The sequence below is a fragment of the Cinclus cinclus genome, chromosome 29 (genome assembly GCF_963662255.1).
Source record: "Cinclus cinclus chromosome 29, bCinCin1.1, whole genome shotgun sequence".
Classification (NCBI taxonomy): domain Eukaryota; kingdom Metazoa; phylum Chordata; class Aves; order Passeriformes; family Cinclidae; genus Cinclus; species Cinclus cinclus.
This window is the reverse complement of record NC_085074.1, coordinates 3,000,196-3,018,441: the sequence shown is the minus strand read 5'-3', so window position 1 is coordinate 3,018,441 and position 18,246 is coordinate 3,000,196.

Sequence of the window (18,246 nt, the reverse complement as noted above, 5' to 3'; positions counted from 1 at the left end):
ATTGCAATTTTTGAGCAGGATGGTGAGTGCCTGTCCTTGACCTCTGGCAGGGAAGCCCTGCCAGGCTTATTGTGGACAATTTCTAATTATAAAATAACAACTGAATGAGTATTGATAACCCTGTCCAGTAGAGGAGCAGTTTATTTTGGAGGTAAGTCACTGGTGAAGCTCCTGAGAGTCACTGCTCAGACAGGAATGGAAAAGGAGCTCTAAATCCTCAAATATCCGTATGCCTTACCCCTGGATTTAAAAACAAACCCTTTCCATTGTCTAGAAGTTCTAAGGGAATAAAAATAGGGAGCTATTTCAGTCCAAACACAGAAATAAGCACAGAAAGCTGAGAGTAACTGAGGAGGGCAGCTGAGCATCCCGGGATGATCCTGCTCGAGGTTTTCCAGCCACTGCTGACCACAGCTTTTAAAGGAAATAAAGGAATGAACACGTGCCTGGATAATCCACCCGACCCCCTCTTGCTAACCGGGAGCTGATGAGGATTTCCTTCGAGTTGTTGGAGAAACTATTTAAAATGATGCATTAAAAGCTGCTAGAAAATTGGGTTGTGATGATGCTAAATACGAGTTTAGGGATGGAGGAGTAACCCTAAAAGTGTTTGGCCAAAATGCTGATTGGCAGTGGGGGTGGGTCAGGGGGTGATCATTCGTTGTGTGGGGAGATGACGGCAGGGAGAGTTTCACAATGAAATATCTGGAAAAGCAGGATTCTTTCAGGGCAGGATGTTTACAAGAACCCCCAGCCCGTGTCCCCTCCCTGGCTCGGTGCTTTGCGTGCTGATGTCACTGCTGTGTCACCTCCTGGGCCTCCTGCATCATCCCTGATTCCCATTTCCTCCCCTCCTCTCAGCCCCCACTCGGGACCTGCTGCTTTCCCAGCTCACAGCTGGATGGTCATGGAATCCTGCGGTGCTTTGGGTGGCTCTTGGGTTGCCTGGGATATGCGTTTTTTTTATTTTACATTTACGTGTATCTGTGTGCACGCACAAGGGGATGGCTTCCTGAGAGTTTTAGATCTCTTCTATTTCCCACAGGTGGGAAGGGACCTTAGAGATGCTGTCCTTTATCCAGGGGCAGGGATGTCACCACTCCCCAGTCCCTCAGCTCCCAGCTGTGTGGCTGTGCTGGCAGGGGATGCAATTCCCAGAGCTGTGGCTGTCCCTCGATCCCCGGAATTGTCCCAGGCCAGGCTGGAGCTCCCTGGGACAGAGGGAGATGTAAATGAGATGGGATTTAAGGTCCTTTCCAACCCAAATCATTCCATGTTTTCTTTCCAATCCCTGGACCATTTGGAGCGGCCTTCGTCCTTCCTTCCTTCCTTCCTTCCTTCCTTTCTTTCTTTCTTTCTTTCTTTCTTTCTTTCTTTCTTTCTTTCTTTCTTTCTTTCTTTCTTTCTTTCTTTCTTTCTTTCTTTCTTTCTTTCTTTCTTTCTTTCTTTCTTTCTTTCTTTCTTTCTTTCTTTCTTTTTCTTTCCTTTCTTTCCTTTCTTTCCTTCCTTTCTTTCCTTCCTTTCTTTCCTTCCTTTCTTTCCTTTCTTTCTTTCCTTTCTTTCCTTTCTTTCTCTTTTTCTTTCTTTTGTTCTCTCGCCTTCCCTCCTTTCTTTCCTCTCCATTACCCTCTGCACCACTGATTCCCCCTGCTTTCCCCCACAGTCTCCTCTCCTCTCCTCTCCTCTCCTCTCCTCTCCTCTCCTCTCCTCTCCTCTCCTCTCCTCTCCTCTCCTCTCCTCTCCTCTCCTCTCCTCTCCTCTCCTCTCCTCTCCTCTCCTCTCCTCTCCTCTCCTCTCCTCTCCTCTCCTCTCCTCTCCTCTCCTCTCCTCTCCTCTCCTCTCCTCTCCTCTCCTCTCCTATTTTTTGCAGACCCTGCCCTCTCCTTCACCCCAGCCCTTTTCCCCTCTGGCTCCCATTCCAGTCCATTCCATTGCAGTGGAAGCTCTGGTGCCTGGTGTCCAGGAGAGAGCAGGAAGGAGGGACAGGGATCCCCTGGGACACACAGACCCCACAGGAGTCCCCGGCTGGCAGCGAGAGATCCGAGCTGCAGACCCACAAATCATCCCGGGGGATGCTGGCCCAGGCCATGCCAGGGACTTGCTCCAATCAAACCCCCGGACTTTTCCTTGGGTTTCCTCTGCTCCCGACTCCCAGGAGGAAGGGGGAGGATGCACACAAACAGGGGCAGCAATGCTTCGTTTTGCTAGCTTTGCTTTCTGAATTTTTCCTTTTTTTTTTTTTTTTTTTTTTTTTGGTCCCTTTAAACTCTTGTTTTAAAACAAGGCTTCCTGCTGTCCCTGGAGCTGGCAGGGCTCCGGCCCAGGATGGGAAGAAGACAGCCCTGGAAAGGGAGGAAAGGGCTCTGATTCAGCAGGGCTGTGACTCAAACGCTGCCACTCTTGGAAAGGGCACTTCACAATGTTGGCATTATCAGGGATGAGGCAGGGGAGGAAATCACTGCTGTGATAAGGACGGGAATGCAAAGGGACAGAGCAGGCAGCAAAACCTCACAGCAGCACAGAATCGGGGAATCATTAAGGCTGGGAAGGGATTTTTGGGATCATGGAGTCCAGCCATCGACCGTGTCCCCAAGTGCCACCCCCCAGAGCTTTCGGGCACTTCCAGAGGAGGTGACCCCACCACTTCCGTGAGCAGCTCCACTAACTTCCCATCACCTCTAGAAAAACTCCTCAACCCCTTCTTTGCAGGGCTGTGATCCCAGAGATTTGGGGTATGAACTGTCCCCATATCCAAGACTTTCTCCCAGCCTGGCAGAGCCATCAGCTCCTCCTGCAGATCCAGCAAACCCTCGGCTCCCACAGCTCCCACTGTGGCACAGGAGCACCAAGTTGGAACATTTGAAAAGCCTGAAATAATGGAAAAGCTCCCAAAGCAACTACAATTCCCACTTTCCAGTGATCCAATATTTACCAGAGAGCCTCCAAATGTCACTCTGAGTGTAATGAGCGGGGTTGGGAAGGAAGAAGCCTTTGGGATAATCAGCACAGCTTAGGCAGTGACCTATGAATCACTTTGCAGGAAGTCCATCCTCCTTCCCAAGAAAAACGTGTATTGAAGCAGCTGAACAGGAGCTTGGCTGTCCAGGCTGGATCAGAATGAATGGGATAATGAATTGAAATAGTGAATGTCCAAGGATTTCGTCAGGAATTCAAGGCTGAGAGTCCCCTGTACGTGTCAAGGTGAAGGGAGCTTTGAGAAGTCATGAGGGAGAAAGAGAAGCAGGACTGGGGCAGCAAAATTCCATAGATGAGTCTGAAAGGGTCTGTGCAGGCAGAGATCCCAGAGGGGGTGTTTGAGCCCACTCACAACTCAGAAATTCAACACCCAGCACTCACAAATCCAACGTTCACCCAACACTCGCTCACAGATCCAACACTCACAGATCCAACACTCACAGATCCAACACTCACAGATCCAGCACTCACAAATCCAACACTCACAGATCCAACACTCACAAATCCAACACTCACAGATCCAGCACTCACAGATCCAACACTCACAAATCCAACATTCACAGATCCAACACTCACAAATCCAACACTCACAGATACAGCACTCACAAATCCAACACTCACAGATCCAGCACTCACAAATCCAACATTCACAGATCCAACACTCACAGATCCAGCACTCACAAATCCAACATTCACAGATCCAACACTCACAGATCCAGCACTCACAAATCCAACATTCACAGATCCAACACTCACAAATCCAACACTCACAAATCCAACACTCACAGATCCAACACTCACAAATCCAACACTCACAAATCCAACACTCACAAATCCAACACTCACAGATCCAGCACTCACAAATCCAACATTCACAGATCCAACACTCACAGATCCAGCACTCACAGATCCAACACTCACAGATCCAGCACTCACAAATCCAACATTCACAGATCCAACACTCACAGATCCAACACTCACAGATCCAACACTCACAGATCCAGCACTCACAGATCCAACACTCACAGATCCAACATTCACAGATCCAACACTCACAGATCCAACATTCACAGATCCAACACTCACAGATCCAGCACTCACAGATCCAACACTCACAGATCCAACATTCACAGATCCAACACTCACAAATCCAACACTCACAGATCCAACACTCACAAATCCAACACTCACAGATCCAACACTCACAGATCCAACACTCACAAATCCAGCACTCACAGATCCAGCACTCACAAATCTGGGGCCTATGGAATATCCCAGAAAGAGAAGATATTCCTATTCCTATTCCTATTCCTATTCCTATTCCTATTCCTATTCCTATTCCTATTCCTATTCCTATTCCTATTCCTATTCCCTATTCCTTCTCCCAGAAGGAGAAGATATTCCCTATGGAATATCCCAGAAACATAAGATATTCCCTATGGAATGTCCCAAAACCTGAAGATATTCCCTATGGAATGTCCCAGAAACAGAAGATATTCCCTATGGAATGTCCCAGAAGATGAAGGTATTCCCTATGGAATATCCCAGAAGCAGATCCCAGCTGGTTGTACTGTAGGAGCTGTTAGGAAATCTTTGATACCCAGGTCATGGCATTTAAAAACTGGGATCAGCTTGGCTTCCAGGTTTCCACCTGTAATTCCTGCCATAATTCCCATTATCCTGACGGTGGAATATTAAATCTGGTCTGGTGAGTGCTCCGGGTCCTGGGATGCCAGGTAGGGCTGCTGAGTCACGGCCATTCCAGTGGGATAATCCTGATGCTCACGTTGTTTTTCCTCAGTTTTCCACCACTCGTGATGCAGATTTTGGTGATCTAAAAGGCCATTTCTGCCCTGATCCTCTGACATTTAAACAAAAGGCAAAATCATCCCACGGCTTCTGCTGGGAAGAGCTGGAACCCTGCCAATCACAATATTCCCATCCTCTTTCCAATGACGTGGGAAAAACGGCCTGGGTGCCTCAAAGCAAGGTCTGAGCAGGGAAATCCTCGGTGTTGAGGGTTTAAACCCAGCTTTGGCAAGGTCTGAGCAGGGTAAATCCTCGGTGTTGAGGGTTTAAACCCAGCTTTGGCAAGGTCTGAGCAGGGCAAATCCTCGGTGCTGAGGGTTTAAACCCAGCTTTGGCAAGGTCTGAGCAGGGAAATCCTCGGTGCTGAGGGTTTAAACCCAGCTTTAGCTTCAGGGAGAGGCTGGCACAGGGCTGGTGGAGTTGCTTCACCTGCAGGTTCTGGCTAATAGTCATTAGGGCTGTTAAAAAAGTTCATTAAAAATGAAAAGTCCTAATGGGACTCATTCAAAATCCCCTTCCTAAACAAGTCCAGAAAAGCAGGGTATGATTTACAGCAAATTGCATTTATATACTTGAATATGCGAGAGCTCTGCTGGGAGAGTGTTAAAAAAACCCCCAAATTAGAAAATTCAAACATGAGAATGTCCAAATATGAGAACATTAAAACATCAGAAAACTCAAACACTGGAACATTCAAATATCAGAATGTCCAAACATGAGAACATTCAAACACTGGAACATTCAAACATGAGAACATTCAAACATGAGAACATTCAAACATCAGAAAATCCTAACGTGAGAACATTCAACATGAGAACATTCAAACATCAGAACATTCAAATATTAGAACATTCAAATGTCAGAATATCCAAACATGAGAACATTCAAACACCAGAACATTCAAACTCACCCACACAAGGAGAAGGTGAAGAACTCCCCAAATTCCTCCAGCGAATTCCTCCGTGCCCAACTTTGTGTCTCACCTTGGAAGAGAAGTCCCAACTCTCCAACTCTCCAGATTCCTTCTGCTTTAGACATTCCCACCAGCAGTGCCACCAAGAGCTCGCTGATGTCCCCAAATGTCAGCACTGGGGCACGAGATGGTGGGGACAGACTCCATCAATCCGATTTCTCTGGCAGGGATGGGGATTCCTGGGATTCAGGTGCAGATTCAGCCCAACCTGGTGCTTGGGGACACGGATTAAAAGTGGACTTGGCCACCCAAGCGTTGGGTTAAAGGTTGGCCTCGATGATCTTGAAGGTGTTTTCCAACCAAAACCATTCCATGACCCTACAGCTGCTCTCCCTCCCCTCCCCTATCCCAAGGGATCTGCACTGCCAGTGATTAATTCCATTTCAAATTTTCATTTGTGTAAAGGAGAACAAAGGCCGTGGCAGGGCACTCCCAGGAAGGAAGGAATACATTGTCACCATCCAACAGTCAGGAATAACGGGAAAGGTCAGGAAAACACACAAAAGGCCAAGACTTCAGCTGGTGGAAGCAGCAGAGCTCCACTGGTGGCACTGGGTCAGAAACTTTTACTGCATGAGGTGCTTTTTTGTTTTTAATGCATCAGGTGCCCATCTGAAGTCTTGGAGAGGAGCAATTAGGGAATAGAAAAATCAAACAAACAAAAAAAAAAAAGAAACCAAAAAAGACAAAAAGAAAGAAAAGACAAATCCCAAAGTCCAGCCAAATGTAGCAGATCCATGACTCCCATGGCTCTCGGTGCTGGATTCCCCAGCTGATGAAATTCCCTTGCAGTGCTTTCCTTTTTCCCTCTTTATCGCAAAACTGCTTCAAAGCCTTGCAAATTCCAAGGAATGCCAGGGAAAAAATGCCTGGAATTCCTTATCCCAGAGGCCTGCAGCATTAAACTGACAATTCCAGATGGCACAGACGTCACTCACTCCCTTCAGCTGGGTGCTGGGAGATCCTTAAAATCCTATGGATTGCAAAAGGAAAATTCCTGGCGTTTTCCACATTGGGCGGGAAACGAGGCTCAAGTTGTGCCATGGCAGCTCCAGGCTGGGAATCAGGGAATGTTCTTTACTGGAAGAGTGGTCAAGCACTGGAATAACCTCTCCAGGGAAGTGGTGGAGTCACCAATCCTGGAAGTGTTGGAAAAAAAAAAAAACGGAGAAGTTGTGGCAATTTGTTATTAGTGGGAATGGTGGGATTTGGTCAGTGCTTGAACTTGACAATATTGGAGGTCTTTTCCATCCTTAATGATTTTATAATTTCATGGAAATGTCAAAAATCCCCTCTTGGAGGTCTTTTCCACCATTAATAATTCTTTAGTTTTAAGAAGACATCAATGGCCCCTCCTGGAGGCTTTTCCATCCTTAATAATTCTTTCATTCAATGGAGATATCAATAACCCCTCTTGGAGGCCTTTTCCAATCTCAATAATTCTTTAATTCTATGGACACATCAATGGCCCCTCTTTTCTTCCCTTCTCTTTTCCCATGGGATTCTTTGGGCTCAGCCATCAATGTCCTCACCCTGTTTTTAAAACCTTGGCATCTCCACTGAAGGAAACCCAAATCTCAGGACATTTTGTCTTCCAAACAATCCCAATCCCTTTTTCCACCCCGTCCACTGAAGGTTTTCCATCTGTAAAGGCAAAAATCTGAAGGAGAGAGGCCTGGAGCGTTCTCATCTCTAGAACTGTCAGCAGGAGCACGCTCTCATTATTAATATCTTGATGGTGGATATTTTTCCAGCTTTCAAAGTTCTTCCCTGGCATGAATTTGTCCCTTTTTTTTATTTGTTGCATAACTGGGACTCCAAAAATCTTCCCAAAGGTTGAGTGCGAGGCAGCCGGTGCCGTTTACACGCATGGGATATTCCCTTTCCATGAGTCACGGAGCAGATGTGCCTCGTCATGCGATGCCTGGAGTGGCACTGGGAAGGAAAAGAAAATTAACTCATCCCTAGGAACTGGAGAATTCCAGGGAGAATTTGCACGCCCAGGCATGGGATTGATGTCTTTGCCCTTTGTTAAAATCGTTGAAATGAAATCGGCACTGAGGGCAGCTGCTCCTTCCAAGTGGGTTGGAGATCATCTGGAAATTTTTTGGGGGAAAAACAAAAAAGGATAAAATGTTGCTTTTCCTGAAGGGGATCTTGTGATGGGAGTTATTCCATGGGATCATGGAATGGTTTGGGTGGGAAGGGACCTTAAAGTCACCCAGTGCCACCCCTGCCATGGAGTGTTTTTCACCTCCCACTGTCCCAGCGTGCTCCAATCTGGCCTTGGACACTCTCAGGATCCAGGGGCAGCCCCAGCTCCTCTGGGAATTCCATCCCAGCCCCTCCCACCCTCCCAGGGAAGGATTTTTCCCTGATATCCCATCTAAACCTTTGTTTCAGTGGGAATCCATTCCCCCTCGTCCTGGCACGCCAGGCCCTTGTAAATATTCTCTGTTTCACTTCTCCTTCCCAGTCTGGAAAATCTTTTGGGATGTGGGAACTTGAATGCAGGTGTTTCTTTCCCAGAGTGCTGGGCCAGGTTGGGAGGAGTCACAGAAGCGTCAACCCCATCAATTTGATTTAAACTGATTAATTTTGTCAATCCCAAAAGCCGTTTGTTGACAGCTGTTCCAGGTATGTCCTAAATTCACCTTCCCCACTTAGGCCAGGCTTACCCTGCCGTGCTCCTGGCTCTCTCCAGCCTCCTCCAGGCTGAACTCAGGGAGGCATGGTTGTGATTCCTGGCAGAAAGGGAAATGAGAAACAGCCCCTGGTTAGTCTGGAGCAGTTGTTCAAATCCATAATGCAAACCGAGACCATGAATGTCTCAATTTGCAGACACTGCTGAGTGTTGAAGCAGTTGGATATTTCCCTGCAATGGGTATTTAACTGCAGTGAATATTTCCCTGCAATGGACATTTGACTGCAGTGGATATTTCCCTGCAGTTGGATATTTCCCTGCAGCTGGACATTTAATTACAGTTGGATATTTCCCTGCAATGGACATTTAATTACAGTTGGATATTTCCCTGCAATGGATATTTCGCTGCAATGGATATTTAACTGCAGTTGGATATTTAACTGCAGCTGGATATTTACCTGCAGTTGGATATTTCCCTTTCAAAGACAAGTGTTGTGCTATTATTTAAAACTGAGGAGTTGGAAAGCTGATTCCATTTCCACTGAGGGAAAAATCAGGTCTGAACATATCCATGTACAGATATACACTTTTTAAATCCTGTTTTCCCCCATTTTTCCTTTCAAACGATCATTTAATGAGCTGCTGGGGTGTTTGTCCCAGAGGAGAAAGTGGGCACTGAACTCGTGAAGGAATGGAAGAAGTGTCAGAGCTCCTTTATTGAAGTCGCTCTTTCTTTCTCTACCCCAATATTTGTCCCTTCCCCATCAGAGCAAAAGCAAATCGAGTACTCTGTACTGGGATTAATGCTGAAGCACAGGGCAGGATCCCAAAATCTTGGTGGAAACCAGGAAGGAAGCCCAGTTTTACTCCTGTGCCATCAGTTCTGGATGTTCTGTCCCTCCCTCCCTGAAGCAGCTCCCAGCCCAATTAAAGCCAGAGAAGTGCAAGATGTTGGTGACAGATTCCCAGAATCACAGATTAGGCTGGAAAAGGCCTCTGAGATCATCAGTGCAGAGGCCCTGTCCCATTTAACTCCAGATCCATGAAAGCTTATCTCGTTATCCCAAACAAGCAGGGCAATTAGGCAGAGCATCCATCTCCTTATCAGGTGCAAATCCACCTTTAGTAGTTTTTAACTCAATAACCCCAGATCCTTGATGAGCTCCAGTGGCTGCTCTGCTGGCCTAAGTCACCCTCACATCAGCAGCTCCTCTGGGGAGAATTTGTTCCAGATTCCCTTAATTATCTTCTTCTGTGCCTGCTAACGAAGCTGCAATCAGCCAGCCCGGCGCAGGAGCAGCGCAGGCCATGGCTGCTCTGTGTCACCACTGATGTCCCACTCCATCCTTCCCTCAGAATCCCGATAATGCCCCGGCTTGTTCCTTATTCCAGGGTGTAATTTAAAGATAAATTGAAAGCCCAGCCATTAAACCCCAGAGCAGATGGGGATAATTAGCAGGTGTAGGAGAGCTGTAGGATCTCAGATGATTTATTTGTGACTGAGACTCTGCTCACAAGGCAGAGAGCACAGATCACAGAAAAAAAAAATAAAAATAAATAAATAAAGACCCTTCCAGCCCAGAAAAAACAGGGATTATTTATTCTCTTTCCAGAGGCATCAGCAGGGCCCTCAAAGCTCTGGGAGCAGCCCCACCACGTCCTCCAGTGGGACATCAGAGCACACACCCCTGGTGTCCCCGAGCTCCCACGGACAGCTGGATCTGCACAGCTTCACCCGGTGCTGGCAGCCAGGGGATGGAATTTGGAGGATGCTGGGGCTCCAAGTGCAGCCCCAAGAAGAGTTTCTCAATGGGAAGCCACTCCTGGGAAAGAGCTGTATTAAGGAGCGTGCAGCTCATTAAGGGTGTGACTTCATGTCAGCATGTCATGCCCACCTCAGTGACCCTGTCTGGTGACCACTACCTCCTGTCACACGGGCCTGGTTTATCCTGGGAGCTCTTGGAGACATTTATAAACAATATTAAAGTGGTAGAAGTGTGTTTTGAATAGCTTGGGGTTCTGCAAATTCCTAAATATCGTGGCGGTAAATAATTCTCTCGATATGTTTGTTTACACAGCCAGACTTCAAAGCAACTCACAACTCTCTTCATTGAACTTTCCAGCAAACAGGAAAATGATGGAGAACATCCTGCTCCCTGCTCAGCTTGGCTGGGGAGGGCAGCAAAATGCCACCAGGGATCCCCTGGTGTTTTTAACCACACACCCAGGGCCTGGGAGCAGGAACAAAAGTCCTGCTGGCCACGAGGTGATTTGGGCTGAGTTAAACCCACATGGTTTGGTTTTGGACTGTGTCCCTTTTAAAAATAGGAGAAGGTTACAAAACAAGCATCACAGAAGCCTCCTTGCCTCCCCTCCCCACTCCTGGGATGAATAATCCCGTGGAAGAGGAGTGGGCGAAGCATTAGGAGCTGACGTTTCTGCCAGCCCTGATTACAAACAACAACAGGACACAAATATAAGAGCTCTTGGTTAATTTTTCCTATTAAAAAAAAACAAAAAACCACTCGGTATTTCAAAGGAATCTGCCAGGGTTGTTTGAAAGTTCCAGGGATGGAGCTACAGACCAGCTCATTTACAAATCATCTCTGCAAATGGTGCTTGGTGCTGGGAAGGGCGCAGGGGAGGAAGGGAAGAAGCTGTTTTCTCTCTGGTTTTGCACATCCCAGGCTCTGGAGGGGTGAATTTCATCCTGACCCCCCAATCCCTTCCATCAGCTGTGCCAGGAGCAATGGGAAAGGAACCCTCAGAAGGATCTGGCTCTGCTGGGCCAGTGGGTGCCAAGCCCAGCTATGGATCTGTGTGAGTTTGCTGCTGAAGAGGGGAAAACCCTCATTAACCTCAATAACACTCCGGGAATGTTCAATCCAAAGGGAGGTGAAGGGATAGGATCGGGTGTTTATTTGTTTCAGGCTTTTGTAAAATGCCTATGGTCAAACAAACATCTGGATTGTGGAATAGCAGCAGCCAGACACGGACTGAAGTGGGCTGGAGACACCAACCGCTCTCACATCCCGCAGGAAAATGGGCCAAGGAAAATCTGATCCACAAACAGCAATTACCAAAGGCCAGGGGTTAAAACGACCGAGGACTGGCTGATCCCTTTGGGAAGACACGCCTGGAGCTCAATTCCACGGCACTTTGGGATATGCTGTGGCATGTGGAGCCTCTCAAATGGACAACATCTGGATCCCGAATCCAGAGGCAGGGACATTAAAGAGATTTGGCAGAATTCCCATAACTCCTTGTATCCCCAGTAATCCAACTTAAACATTCCAGCTCCTGCAAGGGGAAAGGCTCTGCCAGCTGGTTTGATGCGACCAGGAGGAAATTCCTCGTGCATCAAACCTGCAATGAGGTGTTGCAGGACATGGAGGAGGATGTTCTGCAGGAACTCGGGAACTCGAGATCCGTTGGGAATCCGCTGCCATTGATCTGTGGTAGAAATTCCAATTCCAAGTGGAGCTGTTCCAAGCTCCCTGTCTCCAGGCTGGGGGGTTCATCCCAGAAAACACAAGGTTTCCTTTTCCCTTATCCTCTTGGTAATGGATTCTGCATCCAGGAGGAATTGGGAGTTTAACCGATCCCATAATGCTTGTTAATCCCATTCTCTAATTAACAGGCAAGGGGAAAAGTCAGAGAGAATTTGAGGTTTCAAATTCAGACCAGGCTCAGAAATCAAGCAAGGATTAAAACCAATTTTATGGAAATAGTGCAGGTCTCATTCCTTCCCTGCCAACGGAGCAGCCCCTGCTTTGGGGGTGCCATTATTGCCTCAGGGAATCACAAAGGATTCACCCCACACCTCACTCCTGAAAAACAGGGATGGGTGCATCATGGAATCCTGGAACGGTTTGTTTGGAAGGGATTTAAATCCCACCCAGTGCCATCCCATCCGTGGCAGGGACACCTCCCCCTGTCCCAGGTTATCCCAGCCTGGCCTTGGGCACTTCCAGGGATCCAGGGGCAGCCCCAGCTCCTCTGGGAATTCCATCCCAGCCTCTCCCCACCCTCCCAGGGATACAAATGTTCAAGGCTCTGGCTGGGTCTGGGAGCAGCCTGAGAGGGAAGGAGGATGCAGAACAGGTCAGGCCATCCCAGAGGGGAGCTTGGACAGGGAGTTCGGGGTCTGCAGAGCATTTATTGTTAACAAATCCACTCACAGATTTCCACATGACTCATCCCACTGGGGTACATTTAAATACTCAGCTCTTTTAGCAAGTACCTGTGAAAACATCCTGCCCCTCAGCGAGGAAAGGCAAGGCTGCAGGAGATTCAACATAAACAGGAGAGGGAGAAAATCTCTCCCAGACTTTGCTGTGATTTTCTTTAGAAATCAGCTGGGTTTTTTTTAGAAATGGAGGGGGAAAGCAACAAATAATTTATTTCAGCATTTAGCTGTGATCCTGTGTGACGTAACAGGGCTGGAATTAATCCCAATTAATTCCAACTTCCTGTGCACAGGTAAGGATGTGAAGAAACCTCTCCAGTCCTCCAGGACACCAAATCCTCCCTCCACAACCCAAGGAAAGATTCGAACAGGACCTAAAATGGAATTTAATGCCTAAAATTCCTGGAGCCACTGGGTGTCTGACACCAACACTTCCAGCCCTTAAGTGACCGAGCCCAAGGTACCACAAATGAGCAAATGATCCCAAAAAGGTGCAGAGGTTTTTCCCAAATCCCGAGATTTGACCCCCTGTCATTCCCAGAGTGTGTTTGGTAGTGCCCAGGGTTAGAGGCAGACAAGTGCTTTGTTCTCTTGTGCTCTGGGGTTATTTTTAGACCTCTGGGCTCCTTTTAGTTTGAATTAAATGTCACTGGTAATTAGCTAAGAGAGAACATCAGCTGTGGGGCAGCACATGAGCAAGCACACGTTGGATGGTGAATGAATGGAAAGATTTCTCCTTTTCAGGAACTGTTTTTCTTTAAGGTCATTTTTTTTTTTTATGCTCCTGTTGTAGCAGAGGAGCTTTGAAATACAAATTTATTTTGTGGTTTTTATTCTCTGCTCTTATTCCACTCCAAGGATGAAATAGATGCAAAGTGGATGTAAAAACAATCACAATAACTCCACACCAAAACCCTTTTTTTTTTTTTTTTAAACCTCCAGTAAATGTTTTATAAGCTCCAGAGCTGAACAGTTCCAAAATCCAATTTACAACTTCCCTTCCTCCCAGCCAAAGGAAGCGGGGAATTCTTTAAAAGCTCCATTTCACAGAATATTTCAGCTCATCCCAGGACAAATGACAGGAGGTGATTTTGACTAGAAATCAAAATCGGACCCATTCTACATCGCAGTTGCATGGAGAAGTGATTTGTTAAAGGTTAAAAACTGAGGAAGAGACTGGTAAAAATAGAAATCTTCATCTCCTGATTTGAACACATCCTTCCATAAGTCATTACTGCTGGTAAAAACATTGCTGGAAGCACTGCCAGGTAAAGAATTGATGAATATTTAAAAACAATTGATCAGTTGCTGGCATTTCTTTATAACCCCTCAATAACTGATACTACCAAGCCCTGGATAACAAACACACACCGGAAGCATTGAGATCACAAAGGTATGACACAAATGGAATTTTTTAACTCAAAATCCAAATGTTAAAGGTTTCAAAGGCTCTGGCTGGGTCTGGGAGCAGCCTGAGAGGGAAGGAGGATGCAGAACAGGTCAGACCATTCCAGAGGGGAGCTTGGACAGGGAGTTCGGGGTCTGCAGAGCATTTATTGTTAACAAATCCACTCACAGATTTCCACATGACTCATCCCACTGGGGTACATTTAAATACTCAGCTCTTTTAGCAAGTACCTGTGAAAACATCCTGCCCCTCAGCGAGGAAAGGCAAGGCTGCAGGAGATTCAACATAAACAGGAGAGGGAGGAAACATCTCCCAGGCTTTGTCCCAGCTCCACATCTCCGACCTCCTCTGCCACCAGCCCAAGCCTCTGAAATTAGACCAAGTTTTGGAGATTTACACCAGTAAATGTTGGACAAATTTTACTGCGTGCCTTTTGGATCTGTGAGAAATCCCAGCAAGCAGAGCCCACGACTCAGCTCTCCACACTCAGCTTGGGCCCTCTGGGGCTCTTTTCGTTTGAAATATTAATCCAAAATTCTGTATCAGGGATGTTTCAGCCCATCCTAAAGAACCCAGAGCTGCCCTGAGGATGGTTTATCCCCTGGGAATGCTGCTGGTTTTAGGGGAATTAATATTTTGGCTGTCTGGAGAGCAGAACACGCACAGGGTGTTGAGGGATTGTTGTTTAATTCCAGCTGATGCCTTGGGATGGTGGGATTTTTTTGGGTGTTAAAAGATTGGGCCTAAACACATCCCAGTGGAGCATGAGGATCTCACTTGCATTTTTTTTCCTGGATGCCAGAGCACCAAAATGAGTTTATTTGAGTTACAGAACCCAGTGGGGAAACTGAGGGGAGAGGACAGGTCTGGGACTCCCTCACAGAGCCCTTCTAAACCAGAACCCAAGGTGCAGCTTTTCTCTCACCCACAGGGATCAAAAATAATCCCATCCTTTGGATACTGAGACCTTTTTGAAAGAGTAACAGAGAAATCGATTCCTTTTGCATGGATTTCAACCTTCCGGGCCGTGGGCCTTTGAAGGAGAGTCTGGTTTCAGAATTAGAGCTGGTTTTAATTCCATTGTGGGACTACACCTGGTGACACCTTCCTTTGAACTTCTGCACCCTGGAAGGGGGAGGATTAGCACTTCCTTATGGAATCTCCTGTGCCCAGCCCTTCCAAACCCCCCAGTCTGTGCTTTCACCAGGAAAAAAAAATAAAAAAAATATTGGGAGTATTTATAAACCTGCTTTAGGTGAATCGGAGTCACAAGGATTAAAGAAAGAGATTAAAACCTTGTGAACACAAAACTGTTAAATAGAATCAGAGATTTAAAGGATCAGAGAATCCCAGAATTTGGAATCAGAAAATCCCAGAATCCCAGAAAGATTTGGGCTGGAAGGGACCTTAAAAATCATCCCATCCCTCCCCTGCCATGCTCGGGGACACTTTCTCCTGTCCCAGGTTGCTCCAAGTCCTGTCCAACCTGGCCTTGGACACTTCCAGCATTTTAATAAACATTATCCCACCGTTTTCAAAGGAACTGGGATTTGGGGATGCGCTGCTGCTTTTGCAGAGAACAAGTTTCAAACCCTCCACAGATTCAGGAAAGGAAACCATTCCTAAACGGCCTCGTTTTTCCTGAAAGAAGGTGCATCCATGCAATTATTAACAGCAGTCACCACTTGGCAATCAAAAATGACTTCAGATGATGTTAAAAATGCCATGAATCTCATTCCTGAAACGCCTGGCTGGAGCAGTTTGCTGGCAGAGCACGCAGCAATCCTGACACACACGTTTACAGTAAAGCTGGGCCTGCTCTAGGCCTAATCTAAAACTGATGGGCAGGATTATTTTTAGTTTAACCTTGGTATTTGGCTACAAGGAATGCAAATGCCATTGCTGAAGGAGAAAGGGGAGTGAAAAAAGACCAGACAGAAATAACAGCTGGGTGGAAAATGAAAGCCCAGCACTGAGTGTGACCCCTGCAGTTAGGCACACACAGGTAATTGATCTTTACTTGCTGGTGTCACAAAGGGGACGTTTTTGGCTGTCCCAAAGTGAAGCTTTAACTCGGGTAATTCTCCAGCAGCCCAGATGGAATCACCAGGTTCAAACCCAACTCCATTTTCTCTGTCTGGACATTAAATCAACTCCTCCAGTGCTTTATTTTCTTTATTTCCTTCCTTCCTCCCTCCCACCCAGAGCTTCCCCAGAACTGCACTGAGCTCATTTCACTTCCATGAGGGAAAGTGAAAACAAAAAATTCCTGCCCTGGAATGGTGTGGCCAGCGAGGCTGGTCCAGGATCAGCCAGGAAGATTGGGAATGATAATTCCATGGGTTGATTTGGGGTTTTTTTTCCCCTCTTTTCTTGCTTCCTATGGATTAATGGAATAGTTACCCCATCCCTGGAAGTGTCCAAGGCCAGGTTGGAAGGAGTTGGAGCAGCCTGGGATATTGGGATAATGGCAGGGATATGAATGGGATAATCTTTAATTCCATGATCCCATAATGATCCCCCCCATTGATTTCTGCCATCTGTGCTCTTGTACCTGGTGCAACAGGATTTAAATTCCTGGTTTATACAGCCAGGCAGATCCTTGGGAATTCTCCTCTATCCTTCCTTTTTATTCACGTGGAAGGAGCCAAATTAAAAACTCACTGTTTAATAGGGATTGAGGCAGATAAATCACATTAATGGCTCTACTATAAATTAAAGTTAGAGCAAAAAAAGCACACGGGTCACAGAAAACAAGGAAAAATCAAATTTGAGCTTGAACTTGGAATTCCACCTGACCAACTCCACCTGACAAACTCTCAGTTTGTTCTTTTTATGTGAGATCAGAGCCCTGCACATATCCCTTCCCACCTGGATTCCTCTGGTGGTCTCAGCCCAGAAAACTCTATGGAATTTGATAACCTTTAAATTATAAAAAAAAAAAAAGCTTTGATCTCTCAGTAACATTCTGAGCTCACCAACATCCCACCCCCAGATTTCACCCAAACCAAGCATTTTTTCCCTTAATTTTAAATGTCTCTTTCTCTCTATTTTTTTTTTAATTTTTCCAAGGGAACTTAATAAAAACCAGGTTTTGTTGACTGAACAGAGAAGCCGGGTGTGTAAACAAAGGAGATTCTTGTGTGAAAGTCAGTTGTGTCTGGCTTCTAGGAATTCCACAGGGATAAAATTAGAAAGACCTGGACCCAACCTCGGTCTTGGGCTCAGGGGGAAAATCCTACAGGCAGTGTTGGGAACAGCCATCCTGGGATGGGAATCACAGCAAATTCCTTGATTCCTCAAGGATTCCAAGGTCTGGAGGTCGCTCCCGAGGTAGATTTACTCCCAAGTGGAAGAAGTTAAATAGAATTTAAATGATTTTATAGAAATACCTGAATTCCCAGCCAGGACACTGCAGAGTCTGTGACCGTAATTCACCCCAAGAGCTTTGAACATTCCAATTAAATGAACACCCTCTTTATTAATTGCTCTAATTTGGATTGCTAATTAAAAGCATTTTGCTTTTTCATGGCATCAGCTCCACTGAACACAAAGCTCTTCTGCTGCTGTACCTGAGCTCTGAGCATCTCCCACTTTTTCCATCCTTTTCCTTTGCTCTCTGCCTGTTTCCTTGGTTTTTTTTCTCCCTTTCCCACTGTCTGTATTGTTTTTCCCTTCCATTTTCCTTTCTCTCATTTCCCTCCCCAAAACCTCCACCAGCTTCATTTTTGAAGCTTTTTGACTTGGAAGAGCCCGGGTTGCCTGGAATTGAGCTGGGATCCCTTTGGATTTGGTGATTCCGCTGGGGAAATGCTGATTTACACGAGCTGATGATGGGATATTGGGAATTAATTCCTCCCTGTGAGGGTGGGAAGGGGCTGGGATGGAATTCCCAGAGAAGCTGTGGCTGCCCCTGGATCCCTGGAAGTGTCCAAGGCAAGGCTGGACATGGTTTGGAGCAGCCTGGGATAGTGGGAGGTTTCCCTGGGTGGAACTGGATGAAATTAAAATCCCTTCCCACCCAAACCTGGGATTCCATGACCTCGTTGCACATCCCAAAATGTGCATTTATCCAGGAAATCTCTCCATTTTGCTTTCAGTTTACCATTCCTTATTCCTCCCCACTCAGCTGCCTCTTCCAGGTTGGGAATACCATAGACCTAACTTTCTGTTGTGTTTTTAACTCCAAAAATTCCCTCAGAATCCTGGTGCTCAAGCACAGCAGGAATATCAGTGCTGGGAGGGAA